The sequence below is a fragment of the Acartia tonsa genome, chromosome 10 (genome assembly GCF_053477335.1).
Source record: "Acartia tonsa isolate MP-2025a chromosome 10, ASM5347733v1, whole genome shotgun sequence".
Lineage (NCBI taxonomy): Eukaryota > Metazoa > Arthropoda > Copepoda > Calanoida > Acartiidae > Acartia > Acartia tonsa.
Window position 1 is genome coordinate 16,851,315 of NC_137269.1, and position 13,581 is coordinate 16,864,895.

Consider the following 13,581-nt stretch of genomic DNA (forward strand, 5'->3'; position numbering starts at 1 on the left):
GGGCTGCCAGACTATAGTTAAACACAGGGTAGGTAAGTATATATATGCAGGGCATTGGTAAATCATGTGTTTCCAACTGGTCAAGTTGAATTGATGATGTCTGCATAGCTACAGGATAATCAAAATATTTGGCTATAGATTCCTAAAAAGGAGTTCTTTGTTATTACTGATTCTCTGAAAATATAATTTAAATGAATATTTGACGATTGATTCCTTGATACCTAGCCTTGTGCTTCACACATTGTATAGTTTAATGTATGTCAATTCTCCTGGAAAGCTTTATATTTCCCTTCAGCCTTAATGAGCATTATAGGTGTTCAATATACATACTTTTAAGTGAAACCCTCAACCAGGGTATGATAAAGATAGATAGGTGGAGAGATTCAGTGATGAAATATACTTAACTGAATTCAAGCAACTCACCACAGTGATCAGGATAACTTTTAGTTTAAGATAAATCTTACTATTTAGATACTTGGTTTAAATCATACAAAACCCACTTGTTTTAGATAAAATTTTGATTATTTACTAAGTCAAAAATACTTATGTTTAAAAATACAATGTTTAAAGAGAAAATGATACACAAAATCACACCTTATGTAGATTTAAATTAGTGGTTGAAACGTTTGGACACTCAACATTATGAAATAACCAATCAAATTTTATGAAAGTCCTAAAAGTTGTTGGGTCAACCAATAAGAAAACATTAGTAAACAACTTTGGGGACTAGTGAAATTAACATCCCATTGTCCACTCTTTCTCTGACTCTAAGCACTGAACTATGTATTTTGAAAAGAAAAAGACACCTGAGACTGTACAATGAATATAATGGCAGCCACAATTTGAAACAAAATTCTAGCATATTTAAATACCATTTTATCTCTATTATAATAATGAAGTATATTATGTATTACAGTTGGAATGCAACTAAATATAATTTACAACATTATTTACTTTACATTAATCTAGCCGATACGCCCATAGAGGCCTCTTAGAGGGGGAAGTTGAATTATATAACCCAATTATATTTAAAAAGAAAAAGTAAAAAAGGTTTATGGGGGGAGAGCTTTTTTTTTGGGAGGGGGGTGAAATTTTTTCTAGAGCTAGGCAATTTCTCTCAGGAGGGTGGTAGTACCCACCCCCAAAATAGTTATGGGAGGGGGGTAGTATTCAATGGTGTGATGAGGGTTTTCCAATCCCAACTAATTTGTTTTTGCTGATATACCCAGAATTTTCAACTTTCATAATTCAGAATAAAAAATTAACTAAAACAAATGGGGGGATTTTTTTTATGGAGACTTCGCCCTATGTTGAGGGGAGGGTTATCCTCACCACCCATCTTTGTTTTGTTTCCAACTAAAAAATTTGGTCCTTTATAGCCAATAGCTTTATTATCTGAAGAGTAGAGACCAATTTGTTTAGCAATTACTTTTTCCTTACAAAAAAAAAAAAAATATAAAGATATAATAAATCTATTGGTCCTTTATCCACCCTCCCCCCCAAAAAATTGGGCCAGGTATTCTTTTTTTCTGGGGGGGGGGGGTGGATAAAGGACCAATAGCTTTATTATCTGAAGAGTAGAGACCAATTTGTTTAGCAATTACTTTTTCCTTACAAAAAAAAGGAAAAAAATTGAAGGAGGGAGGGGGGGCGGCGGATATGTTTCCTTTTTTGGGGGGTTGGGGATGTCCCAAACCCCCTCCCCCCCCAAAAAAAAAATCTTAAAACCACCACAGGACGAATAGGTATATTCCCTGAAGAATATAACCCAATCCCTTCAGCGGTTACTTAGATCTTAGGCTTCAAACGGACAGACATCAAGCTACTTTGTATTATAGATATAAAATTTGGAAAAAGTATAAAATCAACAAATTAGATATGGTATTACAAAATTTTAATACATAAAGTAAAAGCTTTAATTTTTAATTTCTTCACAAAATTTACAAGAATGTTTCTCATTCTTTTTTCTTCTAATTGTTTATCATAATTGTTGTCCCAGGTTTGCTTTCTAAATCTGCGATTTCTTCATATAAATTCTGAAAAGAATTCTATTCACCTTTTCTTTTTTATTTTATTCTTTACCTGAAAATATTGGAAGTGGGGTACTAAATCGCCCCCCTCCCTCCTCATTGTTTTTTTTGTCTCATAGGACACAAGTTGGACTTTTTTTGATTGGTATAGATCAACTTTGAAGGAGTTGATTTCATTGTTGCTATGATCTGCAGGCTTCTCATGTTTTCGTCCTTGTTATTCATCTTTACAAAAATGTTTTTAATTTTCTCTGCTTTTGTAGTAAATCCAAAAGAATAAAAGAAGAATAAATTAGTTTGGTGAAAAGTTAAGCTTTGAAGAAATAGGATATAAAGAATAAAGTTTTTGTGTTGATGTTTAAACATGGTTAGAGGGATGAATGATGATTATTGTGTTAATTATGTATTATTTAGGCTGGTATTTATATCACTGTGGCGTTAGGTCTCGTCTAAGAACTGCAGTAAAACTTAAAAGCCTTATATTTAAGAAGTATTAATAAAAAAACTTATACAGCTCGGTTAGGCCAATTACTTGAACCCATATTTATCCTACCTTAGTGGTTTCATCAAATATATGTACCTAAAAATCATATCTTTTCTATTATTTCACCTGAAATTAAGGAGAGTAATATAAACATTATTTTTCAAATTACTTCCCTCTTATTCCTGTCTGGATGATTTTATAATTGAATGTATTATAGGTTGTTTAAAGCATAGAGGTTTGCACCAGCAAAGGAACTTGCAAAAAATTATCAAAGAATATTACCTTAACTAAGTGTTGTTATAATAAGAACAAAAGACTAAGGATTTTTTTATTAAAGACATATAATGTTAATAGGTAAGGAGAAAAGATATTAAAATATTGAGAATCTTAATTATCAATATAAAATATTGATCAAAATCAGCTTATAATTGACCGCTCTGTGTGAATATTTTTTGATAACGGTTTCTGTGTGTGTGTGTATGTTTATCTAAAAGAAATTCTCATTTTCAGAATATTGTTTAATTAAATCTGCAAAGAGAGATAAAAACTTTTCAGGAATTTTAAATTATCCAGGAACAAAGGAATAGTTATATTTTGGCCCTCAACAATCAGGGCTGTTAGGGCGTTTTTTCTTTCTCATTTTTTTAGGTAAAAGATAGAAGTTGAAACCGCCAAAATTATCCTTCTTCAAAGCTATACATGTTTTTGAATATTGCGGTTTTTGCAGCTTCAGGACGCCAACAAGCCTGGCAGGGGAATCTAATTTTTTTTTGCTGACTTTAACAAAGCATTTTACCCTTAACAGTTGGGTCACCCTCCGTACCTTAATCGGTAAGAGAATTTGCCATGGCATGTCACCTCTGTTATATCAGCTCCTATAAGTGCTAGAGTTCTTTTAAATCTTGTGCCGTTTTCTTGTTTGATAACGGATTTGTATTTTTAATTAAGTCAATGTCATAAATTTGCTTCCTTCGCCCTTCTTTTTAAAAACCTTTGTCATTAGGTCCACTTTTTACTTAAAAACTTAAAACAGCTGTTATTTTTTAAAAATTTACCAGCAACATTTCACCGTGAACTGCATAAATCCAAAGATGTTTTTTAGATCAATTTACTTTACCTTATATGCCAACTTTTCATTGCAGTTAACTCATCTCTCTTTGATAAGGATTAAACTAGAAATAGAGAAAGATAGTTCATTAAATTTATTCAAATATAATGGGAGACCTTCCACCTAATCATTTTTGGACCACAATACACCCACTGTTTTTTTTGGCAAACGGACATTAGCAAATGTGAACGACAGTGCTTGCAAATGGAAAACAAATTGAATACATTCAGACGTATAAAGAAATTTTTGCATTTTTTTTTAAATGCATGTATCCAAATCTTTGGCAAAATTGGCTTAATGTGAACAAAAGTAAATACTTGATTGTAGAGATGCTTCGCATGTATACCTTATAAACCTCTTTATCCAATCTAACCTGGAAGAAACGAGTAATATTTAGATTTTTGAGGCTCTTTACAGTGCCTATGAAACTGACGCCAAACAAAACAAATGACCAATGATAGGCCAATACACAGACTAAATGGCAGTTAAGTATACATTTTAATTGACAAATAATAGGCAAGTATGAAGTCATTTTTATAGGCACTACAGAAAGCTTCTAACTTTTTTGTGGCAGATAACAAAATTAGCTTAGTCAGATAAGGGGTTGTGTCTTGTGGTTCAATCTGTGCTTCAAGGAATTTGCTTAAAACAGTTTTACAAAATGCAAAATATAATTTTGAAATTGATACTCATTTTATCATTGAAGTTAACAAGATCTATAATTTTCAGATAAAAATATAAATGTAACAGATATGATTACATGCAATAGTAGCGAAACACCTCCGATATCTCACTGAATAAAACTCCTGGTAAGCTATTTTCTCTGTACCGATATAGTTCTCATTTGCAGTAAAGTTTTTTGCAAATCCAGGGAATGTCTATAACTTTTTTTTTTTTTTGGGGGGGGGGAGGTTACCATCACCCTCCCAAGAAAAATCGCCCTTAGAAAAAGATGACCCCCATCAAGTTTTGTTCACAATTCCTTTTTAAAATAAAATTGAAAATGGGGGTAGGGGTGTAATTCCCCTCCCCAATCCCAAGTGCCCTCTAGGGGGCATATCCGCTAATATACATATAAATCACGCAATATATCCATTGCCTGAGAGAGAAACCCAAAATGAATTTACCTTTTTTAACAAAAGAATTTTTTTTGTTGGGAACACATTATAAAAATTTATTAAAATTGAAATATATCAAAAAAAGAATTGCTAATGTTAGCAAAAATTATGAAAATTATAAATATCCGATATTTCTGTCAGCATTATTAAGAACAGAGACAATATTTCTATAAATAGCTATTCAAAAACATAATAATTTTGTCATGGAGTAAAAATTATGCAAAATTTTTAGCAAACATTATTAGCAGGACTCAAGGGCATCTTTCAGCTACCTTTAAGCCTTTGTCAGCCAACTATGAGTTTATTTGTCAGTTCAATTAGCGTCATATGCAAAAAATATGTAAATATTAAAAAGAAAAACTAAAATAATATTTTTTTTTTTATTAAGATATATCAGATAATAGCCCCAAGAGGCCTTGAGGTGGGAGAGGGGTGGAAGTCGAAAAGTTTCAGCACCCTTGTGCGGCACTTTAAAATATTTTTAGGTCTATCTTTATTTGATTCTTTCATAAAATCTATTAGTCACTATATGTCAAGTAATTTATATTAAGAATACAAATCTTTATATAGTTGGTTGTATATAGCATTTAAACTTTTGGCTGTATTGAAAATTAATTATTAGAGCAAACAAAAGTTGAATCTATGGAAGGAGAACCTAGGATTTATATAATTCATTGAATTACATAGAATACTGATGAGAATAGCTGCATATAAATGTATATTTATTGAAAATTGCATTAGTTTGAATCTTAGAAATTTAGATATCTTATAGCCGATAACCCTAAATAAGTGTCTGCACTAAAGAAAATATAATATCGAAATTTTTATTTAAACATATTGAATTGTCATTTTGTTTAAAAAATTCATTGAACTAGTAGAATGCGTAGCAACTCTATAATTGTAATTAAAATGTATGTAAGTTCGTAGTTTTAAATAAAAAAATAGTCAAAAAATACTCGAAATTTCTTACATCGACCCAGTAGACCCAAATTGGAAATCTGGTTTTTGTTGTAGTCAGCCCGCGCGCGCTAGGGTAAAAAACTCATATTTTTGCTTAAAGTTTTTAGGTATTTCAAGATCATCATATAGCATATGGTAGGCTAAATAAAGCAAGCAATCAGGCTATCTATCTACATTATACTTACTATGGCTCTCTATACCTCCAGGTTTGAAAAGGTAAACATATTTGGTCTATATAAAATGGCTTTACTTTTATGTACTTTGTTACCTCTATATTTGCTACGTCCCTAGAGGTCTCTAGGAAAATTTGGGTAATGATTTCACCATAGACTTTCATTTGATTTATCTTGGGAGGTAGGGGGTAACCTTTCCCAAAATAGTTTTAAACTGTAAAAAAGTTGCGAGATCCTTTACTACACACAAAAACAAAACAATAATCTTTTTACTTTCAGGAAATACTATAATAAACATTTGGTAGATGCTTAAATATTTTACAACCTGAATACAATTTTATTTTAGAATGATATTGGCACATTTCATCTATTTATTCTTTTAATAAGTCCATTTTTTCCTTCAAATTAAAATTATTAATTATGATTATATGTCTATAATTGTAAACATATAAAGTTTGTTCTAAAAGCTTTACATCATTAGAACAAAATGATGTATATAAATCCAGGTATTATACATATTGCTGCAATCATTGAAATGGAATGCATCACTTTCTAAACTTGATTGCTCTTTCTCAAACCCATTTAGTTTCAAGGACTGTGATTTATCACCTATACAAAATTAAGTTTTCCTGAACACAGTAATAGTGTCTGACTGATTATGACGTAACAAAAAAAATTTGCCAATGAGAGGCCACTATAAATTTTACCATTGGTAAATAACGGCCTCTCATTGGCTAATTTTTTTTGTTACGTCATAATCAGTCAGACACTATTACTGTGTTCAGTTTTCCTTTCTTGCAAGTTTATATTACGAACATAAAGTAGAATATTGTCTTACTAGCTGTTCTTTTGTAGGAGATATAGGATCTTGCTAACCGCGTGGTCGATTGGATTCTACATTTTAGATAATATCCCTACTTTTTGCTGATTTAGATATTTTGTTGGAGGATGAGACCCCAAAAAATTTGTCCCCCCTCCAAACAAAATTTAGTGCATGTTCCCTCTCATTAAAAAAAATCATATTTATTTTAGCAATTACTTTAGTGGTCTATGTCAAAAAGTGGCTTATACAAAAGATGTTCTTTTAATTATTTTTCTAAGGAAATTCTCCCAAACCTTTTAAATGCAATAATGAGATTTTTTCTATTTGCATTCAGTTGTCATATCCCTTTCCCTATTCATGCTTATCATTTATTCATTTATACCTAAATGAAATACATAGAAAACTGATTTTGCACAACTAAACTTGAGCTTTGGAATTTTACTGTATTTTCTGTTAGAATCAATTACATTTTATTAAACCTGTTGTTTACTATTAAATTTGAAGGACAAGTTATATTTTCATTAATTGACAAAATTTAAACGCCCATCACAGCATTAACGACAAACAAACGGGCAAACAAGTTTAATTTAACCCATAACGTTTCTGACAAAAATTTGTATATTGTAGAGTAGCATTACACTTATTACTTAAAACTAGCGGATACGCCCCTTCACTTTCAAGCTTTGTTTTAAAAAGAAAAAATTAAATAACAAATTTTGGGGAGGTGCATTTTTGTCTACGCTATTTCTCTTGGGTAAGTGAAGTTACCCAAGCAAAATATCATTAACCCTTCCCTTGACCTTTACTGTAAAGGAGAACCATATCAGTTCATCAGTGGTTAGCGAAATCCTTGGCAGAGACTGACACACAGGCAGACAATTATCTTATTACTTTTATATAATGATTTCGTTCTATACTAGTTTTCCTAAAAAATTTAATCCTAAATGATTATTTGAAATATGACAGAGAAGAAACTGGATAATGTATAAATTAATGTTATCTGCCAAATTCAGGGAATAAAGATATGGATTTTAGATTTCGTCGAATTTTCACAGTAGCTTTTCTCCTATTTCTAGATCATTCTGAGAAGGGGCTCTAACTCTGTGGGGCAATCAATAACATTTACCTAACATAAAAGAACCTAAAAGCTACTGTGAAAATACGACGAATACCGACACTTCATTTTCTTTACATGATCCTATATTTCTGAAAATTCAACTTAGCGAGTAGTGCCAAACTTAAACGGAGATAAATATTGAAAAATCTAAATGATTTTCTTGACTCTAAAATACTCCGTCCATTAAGCCGTGGGGGAAACGGTTCTAATCTAATTTCACTCAACAGTTTTTCTACCTGTGACTGTGGCGAAACACGATACGCATCAGCTTGTTGTCGGGAGGTTGATATATTCGAATCCCAGCCCGAAACTGCGTCATAACTAAATACGTTAATGATAGTTCCAACTGCAGTTATGTCAGTAGTGCGACATGAATAGTTAATTATTAGAAATGATTTGACCCAATACAGGTGAAACATATTATTATCCATACTTCCAGACTCATAGACAAAGGTTGTGCAATAAAAGGGTTGATTGTTTGAAGGACAATTGATATTTAACAATACACACCAGTAAGCAAGGTTTAGTTCAGAGATACCCTTAAATGTGACTTCGTGGAGTATTTTGTCCTAAAAAGCTATCCGAGGCTAACCACAGATTTTTCCATTTGTCTTTCCCTTTCTCTGCAAATATATTTGAATATCTGAAAACTATTTTGGCACCAAAATGAAACTTCTTTACAACTATTAATAGATTAATTTAGATTTAATTTCATATATACATTAACTTTATTTCAAGGCTTTGAATATTATCAAAGAAAAAAATCATCTGATAATAAATCTAAAAAGAAAATTTACATATAAATAAAAACCATTTACTAAGAAAATTAAATTTGTGACTTGAGACAAAGGTCCTGCAATCAAAGAATTGGTTCTGGGTACTATTGCAAGAAATAAACTAAGAAATAGAAGTACGCTGAAATTTAAGTACAAACAGCTTTAAAATGTTTTATTTTTGTTTAACAACATAGGTATACCATTACTTCATTATAAATTATTTATTTGTAAAGTACTAATACTACATAGTTTTGTTATCTATAAAGATTTATTGTGGACATTACAAACTTTTCTGCGGGGGAATACATTAATACAAAAATGTGTTTAGGACTGTGAGAAAGTGGATTCAAATATTAATTATTTTGGAAAATAAAATTAGACATTTGCATAATTCTTATATAAAATTATCATATTGGCTGTCTCTGTGTACTAAAAAACCTTACTAACCGCTGTAAGGTTCTCCTTTACAATGAAGCTTCTCAAGGTCCAAGAAGGGTTTATCACTATTTTGAGTAGGATACCACCACCCTTAAACGAGAATTAGCCACTAAAAATGATCCTCCAAAAAGATGTTGTTCTATTTTCTTTTTAAAATTAGAATAAAAATTGGAGGGTCGCCCCACCCTTCCTTCATGTGCCCCTAGTTATCTGAGCCCAGTCTCAAGGCAATAGTATAAAAAATCAAGAAAATATTGACTTTTATAACGTTTAAATGGTCCTACAATATTTTTTTTGTATATTACAATATACCTAATATTCTTGGAGGAAAAATATACACTTCATTTATCTTTAAGAACGGATAATACAAGAAAAAATAGAAAAACTTTTAGTAAAAAAGTGTATAGGTTACTACAATATAATACAAACTATGATGACAATATCAATAATTAGTGAAGCACAAAAATAATATTATGGACAAACAAACAAAATATGTTATGATCATATGTGTAATTGTTATAAGTTCGGTATAAAGAAAGATAAATCAATTATGATAAATAATATAAAATCACGAGTAAAGTATATTTCTAAACTGGCGGTCCAAGTAAGTTGTATACTGGATGCTCTTTTTTAAGGAGTATCTTTACAACAAAAAAATTCAGCCAAGTAAATCATGTTTTTCCCACGAACTTAAAAAGTATTTTTTTTAAGCTACTAAAAGTACAGCCATAAATAAATATTTGTGGGTAGATGAGAGTAAAATGAACTATAAAGGAAAGAGAATTAAAAGGAAAAAAATGCTTTTCTTTACATTTATCGAGTCTGGACTAAATATAAAGAATAGTCATAGAAAAATATCTAGAAAAAAATGGTAAAAATGCTGTCTATCTATAAGATTTTTTTGTGTATATTCTGAGATTGTAGGAAGCCATTTCTTTTATTTCATATTTATGGTTAAAAAACCGTATTTTATTATGTTATTATTATTTCTTTTTCTAAGATTATAAAATCGTATTGCAATGCTTTTCTATTATTTTCTATTTTAAGATTATAAGACCATATTGTAGTTGTATTTCTATTATTTTATATTCTAAGATCATAAGACCATATTGTAATTGTATTTTCTATTATTTTATATTCTAAGATTATAAGACCATATTATAATGTATTTCTATTATTTTATATTCTAAGATTATAAGACCATATTATAATGTATTTCTATTTTTTTATATTCTAAGATTATAAGACCATATTGTAATGTATTTCTATTTTTTTATATTCTAAGATTATAAGACCATATTGTAATGTATTTCTATTTTTTTATATTCTAAGATTATAAGACCATATTGTAATGTATTTCTATTTTTTTATATTCTAAGATTATAAGACCATATTGTAATGTATTTCTATTTTTTTATATTCTAAGATTATAATACCATATTGTAATGTATTTCTATTTTTTTATATTCTAAGATTATAATACCATATTGTAATTGTATTTCTATCATTTTATATTCTAAGATTATAAGACCATATTGTAATGTATTTCTATTATTTTATATTCTAAGATTATAAGACCATATTGTAATGTATTTCTATTATTTTATATTTTAAGATTATAAGACCATATTGTAATGTATTTCTATTTTTTTATATTCTAAGATTATAATACCATATTGTAATTGTATTTCTATTATTTTATATTCTAAGATTATAAGACCATATTGTAATGTATTTCTATTTTTTTATATTCTAAGATTATAATACCATATTGTAATTGTATTTCTATTATTTTATATTCTAAGATTATAAGACCATATTGTAATGTATTTCTATTTTTTTATATTCTAAGATTATAAGACCATATTGTAATGTATTTCTATTATTTTATATTCTAAGATTATAATACCATATTGTAATTGTATTTCTATTATTTTATATTCTAAGATTATAAGACCATATTGTAATGTATTTCTATTTTTTTATATTCTAAGATTATAAGACCATATTGTAATGTGTTTCTATTTTTTTATATTCTAAGATTATAATACCATATTGTAATTGTATTTCTATTATTTTATATTCTAAGATTATAAGACCATATTGTAATTGTATTTTTATTATTTGGTCACACAACATACAATTATGTGATCTACAACTCTAATTTTAAGAACTTGTACAATTTTTTTTTAAAAGGTACACAAGTTATCCAGTGTGGTGGTTTTTAAAGAAGCCTAAATGGGATCAGATAATCAGTTTATTGAAAAATGTAAGGTTAGGCTCCCGTTGGGGTTAAGCAAAAAATGTGTTATAGTTTTAAATATTTATCTATTTGATTTAAAACACCCTCTTTACAAGTTTCTTTAGGTTTCTATTGGGTTTACTTGAAAGTTAAACAAAGAGTACAATTCTCGAATGTAATTACCTCTGTCAAAAAACGCAATATTTGTGGAACAAATAAATGAATAGGTATACAATAAGAAATAATAATAAATATAAATATAGTAAATACAGACATGCACATGCTAAAGCATTAATAGGAGACAAAAATACGGAATATTATTTAGTTCTAAAATAAGATGTCATTATCCGCGCCACTAACAGGGGCTCTGTATTCAAAGGGGAGAGGATGAATCAGAAAAATAGCATAAAACCATCCCAGGACCAATATAGAATTTCTCTAAAATACAGAACTCAATCGGTACATTGGTTTGCGAGATCTTACCGTAGAAAGACATACAGACAAATAATCGTCATAAAAATCTAAGTTATTATATTTTTCAGAATACATGTCCTAACCTGCACTAAACAATATTATAAGGAAAATGTTTCAAGGGCATATTACTTTTCTCTGAATAGTAATAATGACAATTATTTACAATAACCTGTTGATGCATTTTTTTGTACATATAAATAATGACCCAAGTATGCAAATAGATGGAAACTTAAAACTATTTACCTAGGAACAAAATTAAATAGCTAAATTGATGGAGAGACAAATTAGATTTAATGAAAATTATCATTGATCAAGAACGTCCATTCTTTTTGAGGTGGTGGGTAAAGTGATGGATTTCAAAGGTTTTAGGGGAGTATTCAAATATATATTTTTTTTAATTTTGGGGGTTAAACTTACCTTTAATCCCACCCATAGACGTCATTGTTATTGATCATGGCGCATTTTTCCAGAAAATTTAGATAAATATGCCATGGAATTCCTAACTCCAGCAAAGCATTATGAACGGACAGGGGGACGAAAAAGTGAGTAATATGAAGATGCTCATGTGTACGGCTTAAGGACAAGTTCATAATTAGAAACATCTAATTTTAATGGCATCTTTAAAATCTTTTTGTAGAAGCGTAAAAGCTTGTTGCTCATAAATGATGTATAAATGCGCTATTTTAAGCAGGCAGGCAATATAGGAAGAAGAGAAAAAGAAATCAAGATTATATACGGTTATAACCAACAATAGGTTACTTGGTTCTTTAATTTTCAGGAAAGCTTTGTACTGTTTTAATATATACAATTTATCTTTACCCTTTATGTAATTCAGAACAAATGGCTTTTATTGTTTTGGTGAGGAACTAAAATTGTTGATGGAATACTAAAGCGGCTAATCTGCAATTCTCTATGTAAATCATTTTTATCCTCCGCCAACCCTATGAAAAAATGGGGGATGGGAGGGGAAATCTTTTCTTATAGGGGAAGAGCTATACTTTATTGACTGACTTCCAACCAAATTATCTGCTGGTATCATAACCACTTCCCCACAAAATGGCCTAAATTCTGCTTTCAAACAATCCATTGATTCTTTTAAAATATCTTTTGTTTATAAGATCTTACTGAACACAGGATTATTATATTAGATAATATTAAGTAACTAAGTATCTCCAATGAATCGTCATCAATTTAGAATCCTCACTGAATTATCAATATTCACCATTCATAAGTCTGTCTAGCCCTTTTTCTTTTATTGATAATAGACCTGTTCAAAAATCAAGTAAAAATTCTGATATTCTTGTTTATCATTTGCTTGCAGCATATAAATGAACTATTATCTAATACCATGGTACATAGTGATGGGACAATGGGCAATTATTTCAATTTTAGAGTTCTACCTTAACCTTAGTTTAACCCTTACAGATCGGGCCCCAATTCCCACCATAATAGATAGGGGGGGGGGGGGGTCATATTGACCCCCCGTCTATCTCGGCTCCTGTTACAGTTAGAGACAATTACTTTTTCTAGTCATAGCGGTCAGACCGCTCCTTAGCCGCTTTTTAGCGGCCAGCCGGTAAATATTAAAACAGCTGTAGAGCGGCCAATTTTGCAGTTAGGAAGACCAAATTTTAGGACGAACTTTTATTTTTCATAACAAAAAAATTACTTTTTCTGATCATCGCCGAAAAACGGCAAATAACGGAAACCGCCATTTTCGGCGGTTACGGCGGTAAAACGGCGGTTGGCGGCACCTATTCATATTTTTATCTGTTTATTGTTGCTCTAGGATTTACCAAAAAATTTATAGGTCTCTAGCTGTAATAGAAGCCACGATA